This window comes from Polypterus senegalus, chromosome 2 (assembly GCF_016835505.1).
Source record: "Polypterus senegalus isolate Bchr_013 chromosome 2, ASM1683550v1, whole genome shotgun sequence".
Classification (NCBI taxonomy): domain Eukaryota; kingdom Metazoa; phylum Chordata; class Cladistia; order Polypteriformes; family Polypteridae; genus Polypterus; species Polypterus senegalus.
Genome location: NC_053155.1, coordinates 62,850,349 through 62,863,915, shown reverse-complemented (window position 1 = coordinate 62,863,915; position 13,567 = coordinate 62,850,349). Strand labels below are relative to the sequence as shown.

Here is a 13,567-nt window from a genome sequence, read left to right as displayed (position 1 = left end):
GACTAAACTACATTACAATTGACATATATGACATATGTGTTTTCATTATGTTTGTCACATTTCAAGGGCTATACTCAAGATAATTATCCATCCATCCATCCTCTTCCGCTTATCCGAGGTCGGGTCGCGGGGGCAGCAGCTTAAGCAGAGAGGCCCAGACTTCCCTCTCCCGGCCACTTCTTCCAGCTCTTCGGGAGAATCCCAAAGGCGTTCCCAGGCCAGCCGGAGACATAGTCCCTCCAGCGTGTCCTGGTTCTTCCCCGGGGCCTCCTCCCGGTTGGACGTGCCCGGAACACCTCACCAGGGAGGCGTCCAGGAGGCATCCTGATCAGATGCCCGAGCCACCTCATCTGACTCCTCTCGATGCGGAGGAGCAGCGGTTCTACTCTGAGCCCCTCCCGGATGACTGAGCTTCTCACCCTATCTTTAAGGGAAAGCCCAGACACCCTGCGGAGGAAACTCATTTCAGCCGCTTGTATTCGCGATCTCGTTCTTTCGGTCACTACCCATAGCTCATGACCATAGGTGAGGGTAGGAGCGTAGATCGACTGGTAAATTGAGAGCTTTGCCTTACGGCTCAGCTCCTTTTTCCCCACGACAGACCGATGCAGAGCCCGCATCACTGCGGATGCCGCACCGATCCGCCTGTCGATCTCATGCTCCATTCTTCCCTCACTCGTGAACAAGACCCGAGATACTTGAACTCCTCCACTTGGGGCAGGATCTCTCCCCAACCCTGAGAGGGCACTCCACCCTTTTCGGCTGAGGACCATGCTCGGATTTGGAGGTGCTGATTCTCATCCCAGCCGCTTCACACTCAGCTGCGAACCGATCCAGAGAGCTGAAGATCACGGCCTGATGAAGCAAACAGGACAACATCATCTGCAAAAGCAGTGACCCAATCCTGAGTCCACCAAACGGACCCCTTCAACACCCTGGCTGGCCTAGAAATTCTGTCCATAAAAGTTATGAACAGAATGGTGACAAAGGGCAGCCCTGGCGAGTCCAACTCTCACTGGAAACTTACTGCGGCAATGCGGACCAAGCTCTGACACGGTTGTACAGAGACCGAACAGCTCTTATCAGGGGTCCGGTACCCCATACTCCCGGAGCACCCCCACAGGATTCCCGAGGGACACGGTCGAATGCCTTTTCCAAGTCCACAAAACACATGTAGACCGGTCGGGCAAACTCCCATGCACCCTCAGGACTCTGCTAAGGGTGAAGAGCTGGTCCACTGTTCCGACCAGGGCGAAAACCACACTGTTCCTCCTGAATCCGAGGTTGACTATCCGGCGGACCCTCCTCTCCAGAACCCCGAATAGACTTTTCCAGGGAGGCTGAGGAGTGTGATCCCTCTATAGTTGGAACACACCCTCCGGTCCCCTTTTAAAGAGGGGACCACCACCCCGGTCTGCCAATCCAGAGGCACTGTCCCGATGTCCATGCGATGTTGCAGAGGCGTGTCAACCAAGACAGTCCTACAACATCCAGAGCCTTAAGGAACTCGGTATCTCATCCACCCCGGGCCCTGCCACCAAGGAGTTTTTGACCACCTCGGTGACTTCAGTCCCAGAGATGGGAGAGCCCACCTCAGAGTCCCCAGGCTCTGCTTCCTCGTGGAAGGCATGTTAGTGGGATTGAGGAGGTCTTGAAGTACTCCTCCCACCGACCCTAGCGTCAGTGAGGTCAGCAGCGCACCATCCCACCATATACGGTGTTGACACTGCACTGCTTCCCCTCCTGAGGCGCGGACGGTGGACCAGAATCTCCTGAAGCCGTCCGAAAGTGTTCTCCATGGCCTCTCAAACTCCTCCCATGCCCGAGTTTTGCCTCAGCAACAACGAAGCCGTTCGCTTGGCCTGCGGTACCTATCAGCTGCCTCCAGAGACCCACAGGACAAAAAGTCCTATAGGACTCCTTCTTCAGCTTGACGGCATCCCTCACGCGGTGTCCACCAGCGGGTTGGGGATTGCCGCCACGACAGGCCCCGACCACCTTGCGGCCACAGCTCCGGTCAGCCGCCTCAACAATAGAGGCACGGAACATGGCCCATTCGGACTCAATGTCCCCACCTCCCTCGGGGCGTGGTTGAAGTTCTGCGGAGGTGGGAGTTGAAGCTACTTCTGACAGGGGACTCTGCCAGCCGTTCCCAGCAGACCCTCACAACACGTTTGGGCCTACCAGGTCTGACCGGCATCTTCCCCACCATTCAAGCCAACTCACCACCAGGTGGTGATCAGTTGACAGCTCCGCCCCTCTCTTCACCCGAGTGTCCAAGACATATGGCGCAAGTCCGGCGACCACGACCACAAAGTCGATCATCGACCTGAGGCCTAGGGTGTCCTGGTGCCAAGTGCACATATGAACACCCTTATGCTTGAACATGGTGTTCGTTATGGACAATCCATGGCGAGCACAGAAGTCCAATAACAAAACACCTCGGGTTCAGATCGGGGCCATTCCTCCCAATCACGCCCTTCCAGGTCTCACTGTCATTGCCCGTGAGCATTGAAGTCTCCCAGCAAAGCGAGGGAATCCCAGAAGGTATGCCCTCTAGCAACCCCTCAGAGACTCCAAAAGGGTGGATACTCCAAACTGCTGTTGGCATACGCACAAACAACAGTCAGGACCCTTCCCCACCCGAAGGCGGAGGAGGCCACCCTCTCTCCACGGGGTAAACCCCAATGCACAGGCTCCAGTGGGGGCAATAAGTATGCCCACACCTGCTCGGCGCCTCTCACCGGGGGCAACTCCAGAGTGGTAGAGAGTCCAGCCCCTCTCAAGGAGATTGGTTCCAGAGTCCAAGCTGTGCGTCGAGGTGAGTCCGACTATATCTAGCCGGAACCTCTCGACCTCGCGCACTAGCTCAGGCTCCTTCCCCTTCAGAGAGGTGACATTCCACGTCCCAGGAGCCAGTTTCTGTAGCCGAGGATCAGACCGCCAAGGTCCCCGCCTTCGGCCACCACCCAACTCACACTGCACCCAACCTCCTTGGCCCCTCCCATAGGTGGTGAGCCCATGGGGAGGAGGACCCACGTTACCTCTTGGGCTGTGCCCGGCAGAGCCCATGAGTGCAGGCCCGGCCACCAGGCGCTCGCCATCGAGCCCCACCTCCCGGCCTGGCTCCAGAGGGGCCCGGTGACCAGCGTCGGGCAAGGGAAAGCGTCGTCCAAGGTTTTTATTCTTCATCAGAGGTTTATTGAACCGCTCTTTGTCTCATCCCTCACCTAGGACCAGTTTGCCTTGGGTGGCCCTACCAGGGGCATAAAGCCCCGGACAACATAGCTCCTAGGATCATTGGGACACGCAAACCCAACCACCACGATAAGGTGACGGTTCAAGGAGGAGTCAAGATAATTAGTTTGCCTTAAAACAATTAAAGGAACGACAAGTTTAGTGTTTCCACATGCATATTCAGCCATGACGTATGTTATTTTGGCAGTCCTGGTGCAACTCTATTATTATGTATTTCTTTAAATATGGTATGTATTGTAGTAATAGGAAGATGTGCCTTGTAGTCCAAAATATTTACACACTAAATACATTTTATTTTTATATATGCCACTATATGACTGCAAGGAGACTACAAACAGATTTAGATGAAAAAGGAGTGGTGGTGCACTGCTTTACTGTGCAGCATTACTTATATAGACATGGCCTTCATGGCAGAACTATCAGAAAAAAACCTTATTGGTGATTTAATCAAATAAATACATACATACATACATATATACTGTACATCTTGAGTAGTGTTGTCAGAAGTATTAAAATATAGGTAAGTATTGATTGTAACATTTATAAAGTTGTTTGGATGCTCATTTTTCATGGTATTGATTCTACAGCCTACGAATGCACTTCCAGTTCACTCTGCCTTTTGAGAGCTGAGCCTAGTAAGCTACCAGTGGACACGGTTAGAGAGAGTCATAGCCCGGTGTCTTATAGCACCTTGCCTCTAAATTACAGAAATATTAATTATCTTCTGCAGTGGGCTGATGTCCTGCCTGGGGTTTGTTTCCTGCCTTGCGCCCTGTGTTGGCTCCAGCAGACCCCCGTGACCCTGTAGTTGGATAATGGATGGATGGATTAATTAGCTTAAGCCAGTATACTTTTTGTATACTGGAAGTGATATTTGTTATTTTTCTGCAGTTTAAAAAGTTTTCTGTAGTTAGTTAAATGTATAACACATTAGGAGATGGGTCTGCACTTATTTATACCTGCAGGCCAGTTTTATTCTTTGCTGCTCATTCAGGGGCAACACTTTTTAGCACTAGGGCATTGTCACTCCCCCAATTTTTAAAACTTTGCTGCAAAGTGTGCTGCCATCACAAGTTACTTTCTTTTATTACAAGCAATTTTAAAATTATATTTCATCACATCTCCTACAATTTATGGTATTATATCAGTGATCAATTGACATCACAGGGGTGTTATTTCTCTGTGTGCTCATATAAACAAAAATCAGGCGATGGTGACGAAAGTGAAGTTTGATTGAATTTTGCAAGCCATGGCAGGTGCTTCAAGGATGGGGTCTGTGTGAATGCAACAGCACTTTGCATTTTCCTTATAAACTATATATCATGGAAAGCACTGATTAGCATCAGCAATGATTGTGATTTGATGATTTTTTAAGTTTAAATTAAGTTCATAGACAGGCTGCTGCTGGCGTTTGTCATGCCCACGGGTAAGGCGGGATACAAGTTTAATGAGAGGACGCAGGATATAAACAAGAGTTTTGATCACTTTGTAACTAAGTTAAAATTGCACGTGAAGGGCTGTGCTTATGCAAATTCCAAGAGACTGTGTTTGTGGGGGATTGACAGTTAAGGCGGGTGGGGGAGTCACGTCATCATCTCCCCTCCCATTCATCTCATTTCGCTCTGAGCTGAGCTCCGCAGCTAACGCGGTCTTGCTGAAGCAACTTTGTCACGCTGCCACCAAATACTCACAGAAAAATCCACAAGTTAATACACACGCTGTCTCTAGAGTTTCTCCACACTGAATTCTCCAGGCACTGCTTACAAAAGGTTACATTGACAATCATGTTATGTTATTTTTAAAATGTTTCCTTTTCTTAGCACAAGCACAGCTGAGAAGCTTCGATGCATGTGCTCCATAACGCATTAAAAAATCACGCATTTTATCACACTTTGCATTCCAAGCAAAGGGGAACTTCTCTCAATGCATGATTTCCTGGTACATTCGATTACATTGATCAGTGCTTCCCGATTCTTTTTACCCTCGCACCCCCTTCGTTTGAGAAGAAGTATGAAAAAATAAGAGGTTAACGCAGAAAAACAGATCACCAATTGAATCTTTATGAATAATGGATACTTTATTCGCCATCAATAATTGTTTTGGTAAAGCCATACTCGGTGTAATCCTCCTTTCATTTTATAATTTTTCTGCGACTAGCCATGATTAAATGAACGGTAATGAAAAGTAAGAGCGAATCGAGGGTGACTTAGTCAGGCAGGCAGGCGAGAGCTCAATAGCTCGATTTTGGATATAAGTAGGTTCTATTTAGTCACCAGAAATATCTTTGGTAGGAATGGAAGTTGAATTTAGTCTTTACATTTCTATGGTGAAGAAGAATTTATGCAATGATGACTTTTTATTGGCTAACTAAAAAGATTACAATATGCAAGCTTTTGAGGCAACTCAGGCCCCTTCTTCAGGCAAGATGTAACATCTTGCCTGAAGAAGGCCTGATTACCTCAACTTGCATATTGTAATCTTTAGTTAATAAAAGGTGTCATTTTGCTTGGCTTTTCTCTACATTCGTAATGGCTAACACGGTACAACAACCTAGTACTGCAATGATGACTAAATTTAACTTACATTCCTACTAAACATATTTCTGTCGACTAAATAAAAATTACTTATATTTAAAATTTAAATAGAATTTGAACAGATACAATAGTTCATAATACTCACGCAGCACTAAGTGCACGTAAGAGCAGGAGTCATCCATTTTAACAAGCAGCATATTGCACTGATACGAAATAGCCTGCCCATTTAATTATTTAGGAACGGAAAGATAAATTAAGATTTTGTACAAATGTTTTTAATTTTTCTTCCTTAATGGATTCTAGCACCCCCAGGAACAGGTGCTCGCACCCCAAAGGATATATGTGTATGTGTATATATATATATAGATATAGATATAGATATAGATAGATAGATAGATAGATAGATAGATAGATAATAGATATATAGATTATATAGATAGATAGATATATAGATATAGATAGATATATATCACTATAAATAATCTTCATTTGGGTCTTGATCTTTGTTTGTCCGTGAATGAATTAGAAGAAGAAGCCCTGGATGGCAGTAGAGAGACAGCTAAAACATAGGCATTGCATTAAGAATCTCCTCCAGGCCTATATTACTGAAGACTGTAGTACTCTAGTCACACCTCAAAACACAGACATTCAAACTAAACAAATTGTTGTGCTTTAACTCTTTCAGGGCGGATGTTGACTTTAGTAGATATTCAGGGGTAGAGAGCGGTAATAAGCTGTAAACGGTGACAAAACTTGCTGTTATGTTTTAGTTCAACTCTCTTTGCTAGAAGGAAAGTTCGCTTTGTTGATTTGACCTTGATTCCTTGTGCATGCATAAGTGGCAAAGAGCAAACAACCTCTAAAATGGCATCAACATCTGGCAAAAGATTGAAGCGAATGCGCAAAGCCAAATGCTCTGTGGATGACGCTTTGCGTATTATCGCTGAATCGGACTGTGAATTGTCAGACTCCGATTTTGATGCAAGTGATCTGGAGATGGATATCGAAAATGAAAGTGAGGTACCAGCATCTGTATCAGCATCTTGTTCATGTAGCTGATGTGCCTTTGGCAGCGTTCGCCAAGGATGACCACCGTTCACAATGACAGGAGGTACAAACCAGATTGCGTTGCACTACAAGTGCGTGAAAACAGCCAGGCAGCCGGCCCGCCGTGCATTCCTACTGGCCGTTATGCCAGCCCTGCGCAGCCGCTGCTGCCAGAAATAGTGAAGAGGCGCCAACAGCAGTCACAGCAGGCAGCAACAGACTTTTTATGTTGATTTATGTGTGAAACCATTGCTTTACGTGCATTTCAGAAATCTGAGTTTTTTGGAAAAATATTCAGCCCTCAAAGAGTTAAATTAACTAAAGAGATCTTCATTTAGATCTTGATCTTTGTCCGCGAATTCCATGCATGCGTAGATCACCTTCCAATTTAGTACGTTGTTGTTACTCACGGATGTCAACAATGTGCCGGAATAACGAAAGGGGTGGTGGACAGTGTTACGTTGATTAGCTCCTGAGGCCTGGTTAGAGAATGAGATTGCCGAAGATAAAAGGTACGTGCCTACGTATATGAATGAAAGAAAGACAGTGGGTAAAATAAATGACAACGTAACAGCACGTTCCGGAAATTATTATTGAATTTCAAAATGAAACCTGCTTAACTTTTGTAAGTAAGCTGTAAGGAATGAGCCTGCCAAATTTCAGCCTTCTACCTACACGGGATAATCAATTAATTAACATGCACCTGTGGAATGGTCGTTAAGACCTTAACAGCTTACAGAAAGTAGGCATTTAAGGTCACAGTTCTAAAAACGCAGGACACTAAAAAGACTTGTCTACCGACTGTGAAAAACACCCAAAGAAAGATGCCAAGGGTCCCTGCTCATCTGCGTAGCCGGCGAGTGCTGCGCGTCTCACAGTTGTACGGTGCCTTGCTCACATGTCAGTGAAGTGATCCCTATTTATGTTTTAAAGAGCCTGGATACCTGTGTGTCCCCCTTTAATAACCATTGCTCTGTGTATATTTCCTTACTCTTTGGATTGCCACAAAGCAACCTGCGAGATTGGAGGAAGGTTGAGAAGAGATCGTGAGAGGAAACGACAGCGTTGTGAAAACGAGACGGACTGTGAATGGACAGAAACAGAAATGCTCCTACACCACCACATAATTACTATTCGGACAGTGATTCCAAGTGGGCCGTTCCTATCGAATCAATATCCAAGGGTTTTCTTTTTTAATTTTGTTTCCTTTATAAAAAATCATAATGCTGTGCAACGAAGGGCCCAGTTCACGACTGGCAGCCGCGTTTAAACAGGGAGCCCTTCACAGACAACTTTAACATGTGCAACGTAGTTGGGCGCACATGGCTAGTTGATATATATATATATATATAGATATATAGATAGATAGATAGATAGATAGATAGATAGATATATGTGTATGTATATGTGTGTGTGTATATATGTAGACATGTATGTATATATATATATATATATATATACGCCAGCAACACTCATGACAATGACAAAACAATTACATTAACAATCATGTTACGTTATTATTAAAATGTTTCCTTTTCTTTTTCATTACTTCTTTAACACACTGCTTCTCCGCTGCGAAGCGCGGGTATTTTGCTAGTTATAATTCAAGCATAAACAAATAGTGTCAGAGAAGAGAAAAGGATGTATAATTATGGTACCCGTATCGTTGCAAGCTGAATAAGACAGCAGGTAATATCTTCTTGCCATGCCATGACAGGATGCGGCTCAATATTGTATTTCAAAAAAGTGTCTGGATCAGCTTTCTTAATTCCTTATCTGCTTTCTCCTTGTTGGAGAAGATGTAATATTTGTCTTGAATATCCACTTTCAGTTTGGCAGGATACAAGAGGCTGTATCTGATATCGGCTTTCTGTAACCGCTGTTTAATGTTGTAAAAAGCTGCATGTTTAGCAGCTGTTGAGGGTGAAAAATTTAGGGAAAATACGAATGTGGTTATTTTCATCTTGTTTCTGTGAGAAGTGCCATTACATTAAGCATAAATTGTAATCTCTTGAAGCGGAAAATTAGAGTCCTAGGTTTAGAGGTATTTGATCCATGTATGCGATAAGCTGTCGCTATCTCAGTATCTGATTTAAAGTCCTCTACAGTTATTTTTGAGAATAGCTCAACTACGAATTTCACTGGGTTTGGACTTTCACGATTCTCAGGTAGACCTTCGATTCTAATATTATTCCTTCTGCATCCATCTTCCACAGCCGCATGTCTTTCTCCAAGTGTTTTGCATTTGGAATTCGCAGCTGTACCTTTTTCATCGGCAGTAGATGCCGAATGTTCAGCTGTTTCAATTCGAGTCATGAATGTCTACTTAATGTCTTCCAGCTGATCGTCAAGTTCTCTCAGTTTAGACGCATTTTCCTGAATGTGTTCCTCAATTTTTCCCAGCATACTTTTAAAGGTTGCATCAAAACAATTACATATACATTTTTCCAAGTCGTTATTATCCTGCCACAGCACTAGCTGCAGCTTCTCGTTTGTCTTGAGCAAGCCATTTATTTCTTTCTCCATATTTTTCTGAATGTCTTTCTTAAGCTCAGTTATGGCCATGGCCAATGTTACGATCATTTCCTTCAGTTCAGACAAATCGTTTCGGCTTTAATGCTCCGCGGGTGAAGTTGCAACCCTGGTTATAGCCGATGCTTCCGGCTCGCAAGGAGTACATGAAAGCGTGGAGTACAAGGCCAATTCTAGTTTCAAGTGATCTTCTGGAATTGGCGAACTATCATGACCTGCATCACTTGCACCTTCTCTCCAATTTCGCTTTCGACTGGAGATGATGCAGTGGAGCAGAGTCCTGGGAAGTCTGTGCTCGGACTTGGGTTTGATGTCTGTCTAGACTTGGGTGTAGCTTTAAGTTTCCTTTCCGTTTCTTTCTGACCCCCTTTCTTGTTACTCATAGTAGAAACACCTCGGGTTGGGTAAATACAGGATACCTCGGGATAATAAGAAATAAGACAGAAAATAAAGCCGCTGCTAACGGAGCTCCGTTTCAGACATCCATCTCCCGTAACAGACGAGACCAGCTTCAGTGTTTTTAGATCTTTTTGTCATAGATTTCTCTGGTGTACCGAAGTCATTGCTTCAAAGTGCTTAAAACCATTATTTTTCAATTTACTCATTAGTTAGAATCAATGGAAGGCTATAGCAATCATTAAAAATTTTCTTCATCCTTGTTTACTTTTTATTCCAAGAAAAATATTTTTTCTTAGAAAAAAATCCATGTCATATTTTGATATTTTCAACTCAGAGTGATGCACACTGCTTACGGAGATAACCAATATTTTGAAAAAAACTGAAACTGTGCACATACTGTTATTGTTTTATTATGGCCTTAATTTGCCCATTTAAATAACGCTTCACTTTCAATCCAGTATGACCATGTGATTAAACCACCATTCTCTCACCAAGTCTCAAGCTCATCCTGGAGAATTCTCAGGCACTGACAGACAAACTAAAATATATAATTCCTAGACCGTGGAGTATCCCTAAATCAACTCACAGTGGAAAATGTCTGGTATTGTAGATAGTAGCAGTAAATTTTACTCCAAGATCCTCCAAAATTCTTGAGCTTCTCATTTTGTCACAGAGAGTAAGTCCAGTAAACCTTTTTGCTGCATGTACTTGTTCAAGATTTCATTCTTTCAGTCAGTACCCTGGGTTTGTGACTTGGGCCCAAGTGATAGTATCAGGCACAGATATATCAGACCAATTATCTTGTCTCTACATATTGACTAGTATATGATGAACAAGCGCTGATATTATGATGCTGAATCTCTTCCAAGCAAAGCACATTTATGTTTTTTTTCTAGTGTAAAATATGTCAGCTTAAAAAGCCACTACCTTTGGTTGATGAGCACAATGACCAACACACTGTACATGCTAAATAATCTATGTACTGTGACAGATAGGGGGCGCTGTTATCCCCTTGAACCTTGACTCCAGACACAAGGTAAAAGTCCAAAGTTTGACTTTATTTAAGCACCCTCCTCTCCACAATACTCATAAACCCAATACAATTCTTAATCAATAAACAATCCTCCACTCCCAGATGCGTTGCTACCCTTACACCCAGCTCAGCTCACCGTCTGGGATTTCCCACAGTCCTTTATAGTACGTGACCGGAAGTGCTTCCGAACCCTGGGTCCATGTGACTTCCTAGCACTTCTGGGTCAAATCCAAAGTCTTCTTTTCATCCCGGAAATATGTCGGTCTCTTTCTCCATGTGACTAGGACGCACTTCCGGGTTGTATGCAAAAGTCTGTGGTATCCAGCAGGGCTGTGGATGAAAACTCCAATGTCCATTATTCCCTGCTGGCATTCAGGGCACCTCCATGCTGCAGGGAGGGCTCCACCTGGTGGCCTGAGGGTATTGGCCGGATGACTGGCCGGCCATAGTCCACATTGCTTAAAAATCCTAAACTTCTCCCACATTTATCATTATCCCTAGGACTGACAAAAAGGCAACTGCTGACTTACTGTTATACTTCAAGTTTATAATTTTCCTGTTAAAATTGCCTATTCAAAGTTTTTTTATGTCAAGCCCCCTCCCCATCTTTAACCCTGATAAATGGCTGCTTCACAGGGTTTTCATGCTGTAGCTATGATTGTCTTTAATTCAAAGGTCATGTATTTATCCAGTAAAAAACAGCAGAAGTTCCGCGTTCATATGATTAGACAGTTTTCTCTCCATGCCACAGTAACTGGTTGATCAAGCAGTTACGCTGTGAGAGTTTGCAGATAAGCATTCACGATTATTCCAACATGTGTTTTCTTTTTAAAGTGATGTGCCGGTTAGGCAACTGATAAGACAATTTGCTTGTCAATAAATGCACTCCAACCTGCTGTGTAAATATGACTGCTTTAATATACTCACCAGAGCTATGTCCCAAACATTACAGGGCTGTAATAATGGTTGGGGGCAGATCATGTATAAAAAATAGTTTTAATTTCAGTATAGTGTGACCAAAATGTATGCAAATTCCCTTAAAATAAATTTTAAATGTGCATTTTAATCACATCTGAATTGTTTTATTATGTGAAGCAGAGGAGTAAAACAAAGAAAAATGTGTCTTTGTCCCAAACATTATAGAGGGCAATGTATGTTTACTTTTATACAGAGTTGTAAAGAAAAAAATATCTATTACAGTTTTTTTTTTTGTCGTCACACCATTTGAGCATTATATGGTCCTTACTGGTCCTATATGTGAATTTCCCCTTTGGATTAATAAAGTATCCATCTATCTATCTATATAAACTATGAGAAAAGCTGTCAAATCAGGTATATGGCTTGCCTGGGTGAATGGGCTGCAATTATAAAACTTTATACAATGAAACAAATTTGGAAATAAAAACAAAGCTTAGACTATTAAAGGGCAGGCTGGCTTTTTCAGTAAATGAAGTCATTTGACTTGGCTTGTGAGCAAAACCCAGACTTGCTGACTACAAAACTGTTTATTAATCAGAACAAGTACAGTTTTTTAAACATAAAATATTTCTATACTAGTCAACCCATGGCGTAGCATACGTCGCATAATTATCAACGTGAATGGTTAACGTGGCTCGCAGCTGCATATGGACTGTAGCACAGACCAAAGCGAGTGACGATGTGTTTGGTGACGTGTTGGGGGGCGGGCACATGAGCAAGTAGTGCGCATGCCTCAAGAGCGAGGGTGGACGCGGAAGGAGGGTGAGAGTGGGTGTTCGGGGCTCTGTCATGCGTACCCCATAGTTGGGCGACTTGCTTGATTATATATACATTGGAACCTCGGTTCACGACCATAATTCATTCCAAAACTCTGGTTGTAAACCGATTTGGTTGTGTGTTGTAATTTCCCCCATAGGATTGTATGTAAATACAATTAATCCATTTCAAACCGTATGAACTGTATGTAAATATATTTTTTTTTAAGTTTTTAAGCTCAAATATAGTTAATCATACCATAGAATGCACAGCGTAATAGTAAATTAAATGTAAAATCATTGAATAACACTGAGAAAACCTAGAACAACAGAGAAAACTACCACTGCTAGAGTTCGCACTACAGCGCTACGAACCGCTCACTAAAAACACTTTTTTTTAATTAGTTTTAAGCACATTAAAAAAGCACTGGGGAAAAAATTTACATTTAAAAAATCCGTAATTTAATTAATAACTAAGAAAAGTAACATTGCAACAATACACGCGCACACCTGTGTGTGTCTCTCTCTCTTGCGCGCCTGTGTGTTTATGTGTGTGTGTCTCTCTCTCTCTCTCTCTCTCTCTCTCTCTCATGTGGACTGTAGCACAGACGAAAGTGACTGAAGCTGTGTTTGGTGAGTTGTTGCGTGTGGACATATGAGCAGGCAGTGCACGTGCCTTAGTAGCAACGGTGGACGCAGGAGGAGGATTACAGTTGGTGGGCAGGGCTCTGTCGTGCGTATCCCATGATGCAGGAGGAGGGTTAGAGTTGGCGGGCAGTGCTCTGTCGAGCATATCTCATGGTCTTAGAGTTGATGGGCGTGGCTCTCTGTCTTGCTTGCCCTTAGTGAATTATATATATAGATTATGACTGTGTTATCGTCTATTTACCCTTTCTACTTGTCAAGTTTGTTATTGGATTGCTTTACTCCTGCATCTTAAATAACACACAAATACATAGATATACACACACACTCAGATCCTAACCACAACAGTGCCCTACAAATGACACACACACAGTTGGCTAACTTTT

The 13,567-nt window shown here is 43.6% G+C and overlaps 1 protein-coding gene across 1 annotated transcript in view; it reads right to left on the bottom strand.

Annotated features, from left to right (window-relative positions):
• The window catches only part of LOC120522979, a 101,091-nt gene that overhangs the window by 79,679 nt on the left and 7,845 nt on the right, over positions 1-13,567 (bottom strand). The window lies entirely within an intron of this gene.